The sequence below is a fragment of the Bactrocera dorsalis genome, chromosome 1, assembly GCF_023373825.1.
Source record: "Bactrocera dorsalis isolate Fly_Bdor chromosome 1, ASM2337382v1, whole genome shotgun sequence".
NCBI lineage: Eukaryota > Metazoa > Arthropoda > Insecta > Diptera > Tephritidae > Bactrocera > Bactrocera dorsalis.
In genome coordinates, this window is record NC_064303.1 from 50,968,510 (window position 1) to 50,983,999 (window position 15,490).

At 36.3% G+C, this 15,490-nt stretch overlaps 1 protein-coding gene and 1 pseudogene across 1 annotated transcript in view; both read right to left on the reverse strand.

Moving 5' to 3' along the window:
- The window catches only part of LOC115065766 (carcinine transporter), a 1,371,383-nt gene that overhangs the window by 1,067,509 nt on the left and 288,384 nt on the right, over positions 1-15,490 (reverse strand). The window lies entirely within an intron of this gene.
- On the reverse strand, positions 9,826-14,341 carry LOC125775623 (putative nuclease HARBI1; annotated as a pseudogene).

Here is a 15,490-nt window from a genome sequence, read left to right on the forward strand (position 1 = left end):
CTCTATTTTAGCACACTGCGCTCTTTTGATTTGATTGTTTCTGTTTTTTTTTTTGTTATATACAAGGACTGAAAATTTTTCAAGGTTTTTGAGACACAAAAGGTACTTTAAATTGGGATACGCGATTAGAAATTAAGTAAAGTTAACGTGCATACGGTTTCACGGTTCAATTCAAAGAGCTTCTTTTCTTCTGTTCATGGAATTGCTTAGCCTAAATCTTAAAACTAACGTCTTAAACTAATGGTAATGTAAATATGTATTACAAGGGTAAGTAATTATCTTTCGTTAAATATTTTAATTTATGATTTAGGATAAGTAATAAATGAAGATAATATAAATATATTATTAGGGTAAGTATGTTATTTTGTACAATTTAATATTTATAAATTCAATTTCATCATTCATTACAATAATTTAATATTTCATTTTCTTCAATTTAGTTTTAGATTTACAAAAGATGTCGCTTGGCGCAACAAAGTAATATTTGCAAAAATAAGTATTTCGCAGTCAAAATGCCTAGGAGAAGTGAAAATTTTAAAATAATGGATGCGCTGTGCAAGAATCAGGCATTAAACCTGATGATACTTGACTCAAGTTAGTTTTACCATTATAAGCATGTCTCACTTTAATATTTATTTACGTAAAAATTAAATTCCGACGAAGATGCGGACGAAACGTTTGAAAAATTTTCATTGAGTTTACATTGTTTATTAAAGACTCGTAAAAGTGTTCATCTCGGAATACCAAAGTCATCCCAATATACATAATGTACTTAGGAACTTTGATGACAGCCGTTTCAACGAAATGATTCGTGTTCGCACGGACTAATTTCGCCACATACTAGATTATATAAAGGACGATAGTGTATTTAACACAAATTCTAGTGGAGCACAACTTCCTTTAGATTTACAATTAAAAATAGTGCTATTTAGGTTGGGATCTTCCGGAGATGGATTATCTATACGAAAGGTTGCTTCATTGGTTGGCGTGGGTGATGGGGGCACTATTCAAAATATAACTAAGCGCGTATTTAAAGCAACATTGAAATTAAAAGAGAAGGCCAAATGAAAATGAACGGTTGAAAATTGTTTCTGCAACGCGGAAAGAGATGCCAGGTTGTTTAGGACATATTGATGGATCCAAATTAAAGTTGGCTGAAGCGCCAGCCAAAAAACATGAACTTTTTTATTCACGAAATATGCCAATATACTATTAAAATGCAAGCTGTTTGTGACTCTACTCTTCGAATTAGACAAGTCACAACAGGATACCCTGGCTTCTTGAATAGCCCTCTTGTAAAACATCCTCAACGATTTTCATCTAACTCTGCCTGCTGGAGATAGCGCCTATTCACTTAAGCAATTTTTATTAACACCGTTCTGGCAAAATAGTACGGATTACACTACGGAAGAAAGAGAAAATTTCAATAAGTACTTTTCAAAATATCCTGTGCGAATTGAGAATTGTTTTGGCATTTAAAAAAAAAAATCGGTAGATTGAAGGAATTGAAGTTTAGAATGATAAATGAGCAAAATAAAAAAATGCTGCATTCTCCATAATATGCTAATCAATTTCCAAATTAAAAACGAAGAAAGCGTTGAAATTAACCCACCTCAATATAGTATAATACCAGGAAGTAACACAAGATCTAGCCTTCTTGACTTCATACAAAATCATATATTAAATTAAAATACATCATTATTTAAACATATATTTACGATTCATTAGTATTAGTATTCATATATAAAAATGTTTTTTTATTTAAAAATTAATATAAAAATTAATTATTAAAAAAAACTTCAGGTAATTTAAAATTCTCTTGCACCACTTCTTTCACTCATTTGTATTTGTGTTCCAATCCCCCCATTGCCAATCTTTCTTTTATTTGTAATTCCATTATTTTTAATTTTTCATTACTTTCCAATTCTTTTAGTTTCATTTCCATTTCTTTGTCTTTTAGTAATAATTCTTGCTTTTCCCTTGACTCCACTTCTTTTTCTTTAATCATCAATTCCCTTTCTCTAAATTCCAACTCTTTCTCCTTAAAACTCAATTTTCCACTTTTTCAGACTGAAATTGCAGAATATCTGATGCCCCAGTTCTGGAATATATTCCTTTACGAATATTTTTATTTATACATTCGACTTCGCATACAGCCGCAGAAGACGCTGACTCGTTGAGGTCTACTTACAAATAGTTTTCGTTGTTCTCCAAACTGTCGTTGATTCCTGGTGGCTGAAACAAAAATGTCTAGTTATTCTAAGTACCACTAGAAGAATGAATAACATTTAAGTTCTCAAGTTCTGATGCGATTTACTAGTCGTTCCGCTTCATTGTATGGTTTGAACCATTGTCCTCAATACTATTTGCTTCACTTCTATACGCACGCAGAAACAGTGAAAATTTAGTTTTATTTGCAAAAAAATTTACCCTTCGTAGTTTCACTTTCTACCTACTCCCTATACCCATCGAGCCTTCCCATGCTTTTGCTTTGTTATATGGTATGTTGACGCATATAACGAACCTTCGAACGTGTCAGCTTCCAGTCCACCGCAATGTTGCTCTCCTTTGAAAATCGTCTATAACACATTTGAGACGTATTATGCATTTTTATATTACCTGTAGAATATTATATTGCTCCATTATTCCGAAACCCCTCGACAAAAGAAAATTGAAAGCAATTTAAATTTAAACACAAATGTAACCACAACACAAAATCCGAATACATAGCGTTCAGAGTTGTATTTGCGTAAACTTATTTTAGTATGCAATCCAACAACAAATTTTTTACACTAGCATAAAAACTTATGATTTTATGATTTTACGATGCTTTAAGACACGTTGTGAGTACCCCAAGTATGTTTGTGTTAGCGGTGAGAACATGAGCTTCGAAATAAATTTTGTTTCAAAATTGGTAAAACTTTTACCAAAACGTTTAATTGTGAAACAAGTTTATGGCGACGATTGCCTATCCCGTCGCAGAGTGTACAAGTGGTTTCAACGTTTTCAAAGTGGTCGTGAGGACATAAATGACAATCAACATGTGGGCTCAAAAATGACATTTTAACCTTTAACCACTCCCCGTATTCACTTGATATGGCACTGTGCGACTTCTTCCTTTTCCGAAAAATGCAGTTGTCCCTGAAAGGAAAGCGTTATGCAGACGTAGATGCCATTCAAAAGGCTTACACTGGCATACTGGCGGCCATATCTGCCAATGGGCTAAAACACTCGTTCGACATGTTTTTGGACCGTACAATGCTGTATTGAAGCAGAAAGTGACTATTTTGAATAAAACTGATTTTGTCGAAAAAACTATTTGTTATATTTTTGGACATACGTAATTTGTTGATACATTTTTTTTGTTTGTTCGCCACTGCACTTCACCACACCGCACTGCACTGGTTTTTTTTGTTTTATTTTTGTATTTTATCTTCCTTTTTAAAATTTTGTCACCACGATTTTAAAGTATTTGTTTCTTGGACGAAATCAAAAGTGCCTTTCTGTGAGGCTCGAAGGACCATGTTTATGTGAGTGTCCAACTAAGTAGGAAGCATGTACCTTTGTATTTAAGTTTTATGAGTCGATTGATGTTACCAATTAAAAAGCTTTCCTTTCCGGTTAGAATAAATGGAAACTTAATTAAATAGTGAAACAAATGCCGGATCGATGTAGAACGAAGCGATGTCGAAATAATTCACGATCACTGCCAATCCAACGTTACCTAGAAGCCTTTGAAAAAAGGGGTACAACTTATGTGCTTATGCCCGCAGACGAGACGAGTGTATAAGCACGGAGCTCTGTAACCAGGTGTGTCTGCTTTCCCGTTGTCCATCCTTTTTGTTGAGTGGGTAGCTCTACAGACATGGTGAGCTGTGTTGTAGTGTCACCAGCTATGTTGAATTGACCTGTGTTTTAGGATGTGCCAATTTTAGCGGGTAGATTGGGTGAATGCTTAACTAGATTAAACACTAACAAACCTTATGTGTCTGTCATTGTAACGGGTGATTTTTTTGAGGTTAGGATTTTCATGCATTAGTAATTGACAGATCACGTGGGATTTCAGACATGGTGTCAAAGAGAAAGATGCTCAGTATGCTTTGACATTTCATCATGAATAGACTTACTAACGAGCAACGCTTGCAAATCATTGAATTTTATTACCAAAATCAGTGTTCGGTTCGAAATGTGTTTATCGACAAATTTTGTTCAGCGATGAGGCTCATTTCTGGTTGAATGGCTACGTAAATAAGCAAAATTGCCGCATTTGGGGTGAAGAGCAACCAGAAGCCGTTCAAGAACTGCCCATGCATCCCGAAAAATGCACTGTTTGGTGTGGTTTGTACGCTGGTGGAATCATTGGACCGTATTTTTTCAAAGATGCTGTTGGACGCAACGTTACGGTGAATGGCGATCGCTATCGTTCGATGCTAACAAACTTTTTGTTGCCAAAAATGGAAGAACTGAACTTGGTTGACATGTGGTTTCAGCAAGATGGCGCTACATGCCACACAGCTCGCGATTCTATGGCCATTTTGAGGGAAAACTTCGGACAACAATTCATCTCAAGAAATGGACCCGTAAGTTGGCCACCAAGATCATGCGATTTAACGCCTTTAGACTATTTTTTGTGGGGCTACGTCAAGTCTAAAGTCTACAGAAATAAGCCAGCAACTATTCCAGCTTTGGAAGACAACATTTCCGAAGAAATTCGGGCTATTCCGGCCGAAATGCTCGAAAAAGTTGCCCAAAATTGGACTTTCCGAATGGACCACCTAAGACGCAGCCGCGGTCAACATTTAAATGAAATTATCTTCAAAAAGTAAATGTCATGAACCAATCTAACGTTTCAAATAAAGAACCGATGAGATTTTGCAAATTTTATGCGTTTTTTTTTTTTAAAAAGTTATCAAGCTCTTAAAAAATCACCCTTTATGAGCTATATGTAATATATATAAAATTGCTTAGATTCCAAAGATCTGATTGGCGTTTTACACATTAAGTTATTTCCTTGATTCCCGCAACTATTCCCTCGTACATAGCAAAAACATAGTTACAACAGTTTTCGGTTGCACCCGAACTTAGCCTTACTTGTTATTTTATTTAACCTTTCGAGTCTAGCAGTGACACAAATTACAATGTTATTAACTCAGCCGAGGTGTGAAATGCGGTCCTATCATTTCCAAAGTCAAACAACTACTCCGAAAACGCAATGGTATTTTGTTCTTGTTGCAATTGTCGCATTGTAGTCGTTATTTGGACTTATTTTACCTACCACCCCAAATTAGATGATTTTAGGCATTCACATAATTCATAAGCAAGAGTTGTTCAGGGAATAACAAGAAGAGACTTATAAAGTGATATCTCAATGCGAATCGTTTTCAAGAAAATTTACTGGTTGACATGCCAGTTGTTTAATGACTTTACTATATGGAATAATGAATAGAGAATAACATAATACTTTTAGTGTGACGTACGACTAAAATACGGTATAAACATTAGATAACCATTTTACTATGTACATTGAAGGTTATTCCGGAAATTGACTTTAACAACTGTTTCGAGGGTTGAAAACAACGTTGGCATACTCGTAAGTGTATTCGGGCCAAAGGGGATTACTTTGAGGCAGAAAGTTGAAGAGGGTAGCAAGACACTTTTACAGACAAAAAAGGGAGAGGTCGAAACGCGTTAGTTCTGGTTGACAGGGGTGCTCTAAAATTCTACGAAAAAATGCGGCGTTAGTCGGAGCATACTCTTAATGCGGTGATTTAGTGGCTGATGTTCAGAGCATACTGTAGTTATGGATGCAACACTTCTCCAGCCTGCTGAGTGGTACTGAAAGTATAACACCAGGAGATGCGAAGCCCGAATCCAATCCACAAAAAGGGAAGCCGTACAATCGCGCCAACTCAACATCGCATATGAGGCTATCGAGCGAATTGTGTGAAAGATTAATTCCCACCGCCAACAAGCTGACTAGACTTTATCAGTGTGTCTTTAGGGACCCGTGAAAAGAAGATCGACACACAACACCTCTTCGTCAATTTCAAAGCTGCTTTTAACAGCATCGAAAGGAACTACTTTTATGCCGCGATGTCTTATACCGCAAAACTAATTCGGCTGTGTAAAATGTGACCCCTCCGAGCCGTTTGATACCAAATGACGATTCAGACAAAGCGACTCTCTTATGTGTGACTTATTCAATCTACTCTTGGAGAAAATAATTCGAGATGCAGAACTAACTAGAGAAGGTACCACCTTCTACTCGTATAAGAGTGCACAGCAGCTGACGTACGCCCATGATATTGATATCATTGGCCTTAACAAATGCGTCGTTAGTTCTGCTTTCTCCATAACGAGGGTAAGACGAAATATCTCCAGTCACCAAACAAAAAATAATCGCACTAGACACCCACGTCACTGTTGACAGTCATCTATCTTGGATCTTGCATCAACAGCAACAACAAGTATGCAATTGAGAAGTAAAGTTCTCTCTCGATGAACAAAAACCACACTCTATAAGTCACATATGGTGCAGAGGCATGGACAAAGACGACATCTGATGAATCGACGTTACGAGTTTTTGAGAGAAAGGTTCTGCGAAAGACTTATGGTCCTTTCCGCGTTGGCCACGGCGAATATCGCATTCGATGGAACGATGAGATGTATTAGATATACGACGACTTTGACCTAGTTCAGCGAATTAAAAGACAACGGCTACGCTGGCTAGGCCATGTCGTCCGAAAGAACGAAAACACTCAAGCTCTAAAAGTGTTCGACGCAATACCCGCCGGCGGAAGTAGAGTCTTCATCCATTCCGTTGGAAAGACCATATTGAGAAAGACCTGGTTTTGCCTGGAATCTTCAATTGGCTCCGCATTACGAAAAGAAGAAACGACTAGCCCGCTGTTGTTAACTCAGCTATAAGCGCGTAAGCGGTGTCTACGCTCTAAAAGTGTTCGACGCAATACCCGCCGGCGGAAGTAGAGTCTTCATCCATTCCGTTGGAAAGACCATATTGAGAAAGACCTGGTTTTGCCTGGAATCTTCAATTGGCTCCGCATTACGAAAAGAAGAAACGACTAGCCCGCTGTTGTTAACTCAGCTATAAGCGCGTAAGCGGTGTCTACGCCAGTAAATAAGAAGAAGATACACAGTATACTTACTTTCGTATTGTTCTAGCATTTATTTATAATAGAAAACGCATGATTATAGATGTTTATGCATAACATACGAGGTGTGTTCAAAAAGTATCGCGAATCGTAACTGACAGTTTTCTTCGATTGCAGGGGCGTGGTGCATCATGAGTTCTTGCCACAGGGAAGAACGGTCAATGGGGAATATTACCTGCAAGTTATGCGCAATTTGTGCGAAGCAATCCGCCAGAAACGCCCGGATTTGTGGAAGAACAAAAATTGGCTTTTGCTCGTTGCTTATGCGCGACTTTTTGGCCAAAAACAACACACTAATGATGCCGCAGCCACCGTATTCCCCAGATCTGGCCCCCTGTGACTTTTTCTTGTTCCCTAAAATGAAGAGGCCCATGAAAGGACGACGTTACGCTTCTCTTGACGAGATAAAGACGGCATCGAAGGAGGAGCTGAAAAAGATAAAGACAAATGATTTTTTGAAGTGCTTCGAAGATTGGAAAAACCGTTGGCACAAGTGTATAATATCTCATGGGGATTACTTTGAAGGGGACAAAATAGGTATTCATGAATAAATAAATAATTTTTGAAAAAGACACAAAATTCGCGATACTTTTTGAACACACCTCGTAGGTCTACTCGAAAACCGAACAGATAACGACAATGGCTAAACGTTATTTTTGAAGTACCCAATTTGTTTTTTCCAACAGTGGCGTTATTAAGCAATATTATCAACAGTACAGTAAAAAGTTCTGTAAAGAAATCAACATATACCCCTGGGGAACGGAATACAAAATTTGTATGTCGAAGTATAAAAATAAGTCGACTCAACCTAAGAATGCATAATTTATGAGAAATGTTGTCGAAGCATTATTCCCGAGACGTGCGCCCATTTCTATGTTATCCGAAACGATGCTACAGAACCACCCTTAATAGTAACAGAAAAAGAACTGTTGGCTATGGCAAAAAAATCAAAAACTCAAAAGCGCATAGAATAGATAGTATACCAAATAGAGCCCTTAGAGAAGACATGACAATGTTGCCATGTACAATGCGATTGTTAAAGTGTTCGAAAGCATTGTAAGAAACCGTTCGAAGTTAGCAATCCAGAAAGCCGGCGGATTATAAGAGAGACATACGGCTTTATAAAAAAGAGGTCCCCTATTGACGCACTAAGAGAAGAAGTTAATACTGCGAAATGTGCAATAACTGAAAAAAGATAGAAAGGTGGTACAAAGAAATACTACCGAGCTAATAAAATGATAAATTGAATGTCAAGAATTCGTTCAACTTCGCAAGGTGGGCAAATATAATAAAATCTATAGACACGCTCCTTATTATCTGATAAATATTATTATTCGACACGGACGAGAGCACTCGGAGCTACACTATCTCCAGTGGGGTATCACAAGTCTCAATTTTAGGCCCACTCCTATGGAACCTGATGTACAACGGAGTACTAAGATTACCGTACCCAAATAATGTGAAAACAATCGCATATGTGGAAGACCTCATAGTGACAGTAGTGGCTAAACATCTGGATGACCTCCAGATCAAACGCAATGACTGCAGATATGGTTTACTACCATGAGTCTAGAGCTGGCTGAACAGAAAACAGAAGTCTAGCTCATAAGCTCAAAGAGCACTTAGAAAATACGACATTTTAAGCAAATAAAATCTATAATGCTTTATCTCGAATGATGGCGAATGAAGGCTGCGTGCGTTCCAGCCGACGTGTACAGAGTGTATAGAAGACGTTGAACATGTACTCTTTCATTGCCGTATATTTTCAATTATAAGGTAAAAGCTGAAAACCATACTAGGAAGTAGTCTCACGGTGGAAAATTTGACGGCTCGTATGTGCCAGTCCTCTGTAAAATGGAAAGGTGTCAGCGAAGTGGCAGCTCTAATTATGACTCAGAAAGCCGCCAGTCAGTCCGTACAACAGAGGACATTCGAATGCCTTCTTCTCTCCCATGACGTAATACTTTGTCTAGTGGTCCCGTGGGAGAGGCATGAGATGCGAGTAGGTTAGGTTTAGCAGATTAAAGTCCCGCACTCCAGCTTTCGATGCTTCCTCCTACTATAAATAAAATATATCGCTCATTTGCTACAAGACCGGCATAAGTCAAAAAAATCGATTTTCCAGAAAACGCGTTTAAAGTTTTCAACTGACTACAACCTTACACGGTGACTCCAACCTTACACCTCTTCTCAAGCGGAGCATATAAGAGGTATTCATATGAATTTTTCACTCAACATGAAGTATGATATAACGAACAATTCTGCAGCATTAACTCAAAAATCACGTTTTTTGATTTATGCCGGTCTATCTCCAGATATGTATATATGATATATGTATATACATATACATATATATGATTGTCAACAAGGGCGAGAACAAAATGGAAATCTTCAAAACGAACGAGTTGCAAGAAACGACGACAATGCATAATAGAATAGGGATTTAAGACAATTGTAAATAATGAGCAAATACATAAACAACTTAATGCAAGTAACACGAAAAGAGAAAAAAATTCTCAGGTTTTGTAATATTCTTTGTGTGTATGATGCATTAGATTTAAAGCAATTTACTGAATAATGTAAAGTGTATGAAAAATTTCGAAAACATAGCATTGAAAGGAAATATATCGGAAATTTGACAACTAAATCCCATTATAAAAATATGCCGTGAACTCAAAAAAATAACACATGTTTTGACTTTTGAACGCAACAATTAAATTTTTTTAGTTGCATTTAAAAGTGAGAAAAAGTGCGGTCTATTAATTTTTTAAAAGAAATTAAAATGTATTAAAAAAAAGTGAAAAATATATAACAGTACACAAGGCGCGTTCCAAAGTAAAGAGGATCAAGCGCCTCATGGTGGCGGGGTCTATATGCCGACTGGTGCGTTAGAATCTGCTATCTTTATCGATTATCCAGTGAGAATCAAGACATTTCATTGATTGGAAGTAAAGTTATTGCGTTTTAAGTGTCAGTGTTATCAAATTTTCTTTTAAAATTGGTAAAACTTTTACCGAAACGTTTCAATTGATAAAACAAGTTATCACGTCGCACGAGTGGTTTCAAAGTGGTCGTGAGGACATAAATGACGATCAACATGTGGGCCAATCAAGATCCGTGATCACCGGAAATTCCATCGAAACTGTGCGTGAATTCATCAAAAATCAGCCGAAATCCTCAATGAAATTTATGGAAATGGATTGAATGATTTGAACATCTCCAAAACATCGATTTATCGCATTTTGATCGAACATTACGGCTTACGGCTTACGAAAGGTGTGTGCACGGTTTGTTTCGCACAAATTGACTGACGACCAATAATTGTTCAGAATCCAATATTCGAAGGACATCACTAAAGAGGCTTCCCCCGGCGAGTACTGCGTCAAATACTTTCAGAGCTGGAGTGTTTTCGTCCATTCGAACATAATTATTCCCCATAAAATGGAACTGTTAAAAACTACTGAAGGCGGGATAAGTCAAGGACCAAATACGCTGGAGACCTTAAATTTTACCCCAGTGATGGCCGGTCTCAAATTGGTTACGATGTGCAGGCATCGCCCACTTTTAGGTGAAATCAAATATCTTGAGATCCGCCCTATCGATTTCAACCAAATTTGCTACGTGACAGTGCTCTGACATTTTTGAGTAACAGTCTAAAAATGTTAAAAATTGGACTACAACCACTTCCTCTACACAATTTTAATTACCATTTGAAATTTTCACTTTCCAGTATAAAAATCAAGAATCAATAAATATATCAGGATAAAACTTTGCACGCCTTTGTGGTGTGCCACTTTAAAACGGGAAATTGCCAAATCGAAATAAAATTGTTCAACCCTAGGTACTAAATATGTGAACCCAGTGCTTAAAATTGAAATTTTATCAAAAATATTTTGTTGTTGATATCACTGAGTGTGTGCTCCGCAATTGTGACAATTTAAATCAATCTGTGGTAATTCGTGGGTGTGTGCGCCGTGGGAAGCATTGATTTTGTCAACACGTTCCATATCGATATCCTTGGATTAATGGTAGAAATTGGTAAAAATCATTCAAATCAAATTACATTTGCAATCGAAGTTTTTTTTTTTTAAACAATAACAAATCATATACACACTCAAATAATTAATTTTCGCCGTGAAAAAAGTGCACATCTGCTGTTTCTTTTACACGTTATTTCTGCGTATATTAAATCAGCTGTTCTGTTCCAACAATTTCCAATTGCAGTCAGCGCTGCCATACTGGCCAAATAAAAACAAAAAACAAACTTCTTGTTTAAACTGAATTATCGACCTAACTAACACTTAGTAGAGATCCTCTTAATGAGGTGACGCCAAGAAACAGTCTCCGCTCATTTAGAGTAAATAAAATAAGAGAATTAGAAAAAACTAACTCACTTATAAATCAGAGGCTAAGAAATTTGGAAGCAATGTGCAATCAGTTACGTAAAGATAACATAGAATTAAAAAGAGAAAACGAAGAACTAAAATCTAGTAAAAGCAAGCATGTGAGTGTTGAAGCAAAACCTTCTAGTATGAATATATATCAAATATACGAAACCGATGAAGATAAGCTAGCTAAAGAAACTGAGTGGATACTCAAAGAGAAGCGCTCTTCAAAAAAACGCAAAGCTGATACTTCTCCAACAATTGTCAGCCCTTCGGAAAATAAAAATAAAGAGCAGGCGGCCAACAATGATACTAAAACCCACCGCCCACCTCCTATTATAATTAACGACGTAAAGGATTTTAATAAATTACGTTGTAATATTACAGATCTAATAAAGAACGGCGCCTACAAACTTAATGTCTTCGTTGCAAACAATTATTGCACAATAACAAAATACTGATCTAATGAAAATATACCTTGGTTTAGCTACAAGAGTAAACATAATAGGCCAATAAAGGTACTGATAAAAAATTTACACCACTCATGCGATACACAATCCATTTTAAATGATCTAAAATCTCAAGGTTTTAAGGTCATAAATGCAATTAATAAGCTTAAATGGAAGACTAAAGAACCGCTAGATATGTTTTTAGTAGTATTTGATGCCACCGAAGACATTAAGAAAATTCACCAGTAGTGCGTTTCTGTAACTTTTCGTTATGCATAATAACGAACGATATATCGAATTCACTACTATAACGAAGTGTAGTGTTTCTGTAAGTCTGGTGAAAAGCATTTTCGTTATTTCTTTCGTTATGACATTCGTTATCATATCATTAAAAAAATTGCAGTGATATTTTGCGCCAAAATAAAGATGAGCGAGGTAAGCTCGAAAAATTTTGATGTTTTGCTTATGTTTATATTGTTTATATTATTTACAGAAAAAAGTAAGAAGTGGAAAAGTTACCAAACAACAAAAACAAAAATTTCTAGATTTATTGAAAAATCATAGAAATGTTGGTACCGGACAATTTGGTGGCCCAAATAGCGGCAAAGCTGCTAATGCTGTATGGGCAACTCTCACAGCGGAATTGAATGCATGCGGAGGAGCATGTAAAACCGTTGAGCAGTGGAAAAAGGTTCGTTCAGTATATTATATATAAACATATGCATGTATATACAATTGTGCATTCATTGATATTTATTTCAATTCGCAGTGCTGGGCAGACTGGAAGTCAGGCGCAAAGAAGCAGCAGGCCGCAATTATGTGTTTCCAGAACGCTACTGAAAATCGTCCTGCCTTTGAAGGTCCAGCGCCGCTAGATGGTATGGACCTGCAAGTGTTAGACTTTTTCCCAACTGCACTTGTTGATGGCGATGGCGTTACTAAGGAGTCGTGGTTTCAAGAGGTAATATCTTCGTATAGCAAAAAAAATTATTGAGTTTTAATCACAAAGTTTCATATTTAGATGAATGATAGTGCAGATGAAGAATTGCAGAAATCACTTGTTGACGTGTTGGATACACCTCAAAAAACCTCAAATGCTGCACTGCCATCAACCAAACCCAATACAGTGCCATCTCTCACACCAGACAGAATGCGACAGACTGCCACTTTCTTCAGTGCATTTGAACAAGTGAAAACCACTCTTGCTGAGCAGGAACGCATACACCCCGTTCATGTGATAAGCACCCAAATACCTTTTTCAAAACTCCATTAAGCCTTTCAACACAATTCTGAGCCCGAATGTGGCAATCATTGTAATTATTTTGCTCAATCGTCTGTGGATTTCGAAATGGTGTCATCAACCATGGTTGCTGTGGATAGCCTGAATCACCAATAAGCCAACTTGAATCTACATCACTGGCGTTTTGCCTTTCCAAAAATTGTTTACATTGGCTGTTCTCCCAAATAAAAGCATCATGGGTACTACCACCGTAACGCGCATTCCCAGACACTATGTTTAAATTGTAGTCACAAATAAGTTGCACATTTTTGGAAAAGTAGCCTTTCTGTTTATGTAGCAGCATTCAACATCAGCGGCCGGCTTTTTAACTTTAACATGGGTGCAATCAATAGCACCAATGCACTCAGGAAAACCCGTAGATGAAAAAATCTGTAAAAATATACATATACAATATTTTTTATGTACCTATATAATGATTTTCTTACGTTTGTTTTATTTTGTTTTGTTCCTCTAAAGATGTTGGAAATTTAATGTATTTTCAGCTTAATTTTCCTTCAATGATGTTTGTGACTTCTTTTACTTCACGACACACAACTGCCTTGCTAAATGAGCACACTAAATCTTGGCCAACGTCACTCAAATATGATCCTGTCGCATAGTAATGAAGTGCTGCAGTCATTCTTAATGATTTTGGGACAAACGTACGCCCTTCGCCACTTTTCATATGAGGACTTAGCTCTTGTAACAAGGCTATTGCGGGATCTTTTTTAAAACGGAATAGGTGGAAACTTTAGTATACCATCCCACGACTTCAGAGTTGAAAGTGATATGGTTGAATAGGGCTGATGCTCCAGATTAAGAAAATATATAATTGTTGCCGCCGCAAACTTATAGTTTTCGAAATATTTGCATTTAAAGTTGAAAATTTTGCAAATTTTATCTTGCAATTTATCGATTTCTAGTAATTATTTATTTCATATTATGCACTTTTTATGCACTTATACTTCATTACATTGTTTCTACATCTTTATTTTTTTAGTACTTATTTAGTTATTTGCTTAAAATAAGCATTTTATATTTTACACAACTTTCATTCCATCCACAATAACAAAAATATTCCGTGTATACAGACATTAAATGTTGCCATAATTACACATTTATCAAACGAATAAGAATGGATATAAAAACTCAAACGCAGAAAACAAATACCATCTGAAATAAATTTTCCATTGTAATAAAAAAAGTTTTAAGGCTTATAACTATGTTTAATCTAATAATTTAATAAAATGATCATAATGATTATTTGCAATACAACAAAGGTAAAACAGGGTAAACATTAGTCCATTCGCGTCCCACTTTTTTCTAAATTGGCGTCCTTCGGCCGCGCTTCAAAAAAAATAACCCTGGCCGATCCAACACCGGGGTGTGTCGGATTTTTTTTTGAGCAAAACTCCTTTTTGCGTTGGCGGCCTTCGGCCGCGCTTCAAAAAAATAACCCTAGACGATCCAACACCTGGGTGTGTCAGGTATTTTTATGAATAAAACTCCTTTTTGGCGTTGGCGGCCTGCCCGATCAAAAATCATGATGTATGAAGAAAAGGGGCAATGATTTATGTATTTGGGGTATAACGTTATTTTTTATTCGTTTGATAAATGTGTAAATATGGCAACACTTATTATCTGTCAACATGCAATTTGTGTAAAATATAAAATGCTTATTTTAAGCAAATAACTAGATAAATACTAAAAAAATAAATATGTAGAAACAATGTAATGAAGTATAAGTGCTTAAAAAGTGCATAATATGAAATAAATAATTACTAGAAATCGAAAAATTGCAAGATAAAATTTGCAAAATTTTCAACTTTAAATGCAAATATCTCGAAAACTATAAGTTTGCGGTGGCAACAATTATATATTTTCTTAATCTGGAAGATCAGCTCTATCCGATCATACCACTTTTAACCCTGAAATCGTAGGATAGTATACTAAAGCCGACCCCGGAATAGCTCTTCAAAGCGAGCTTCCGGCAAATGAAATGGGTCAGTTGTATCCCTAAGATGTCGACGATGAACGCGTAACATATTCCGTTGGTCCTCCAATATGGCAAATAATGCAGCAGCTATCATAATTTCATTCACTAAGAAATTATAACATTGATAATAAATTTATACATTCAAAATATATACATATATAGTATATAAAATATTATTTGTACTTACGAATAAAAAAATAAGAGTAAAT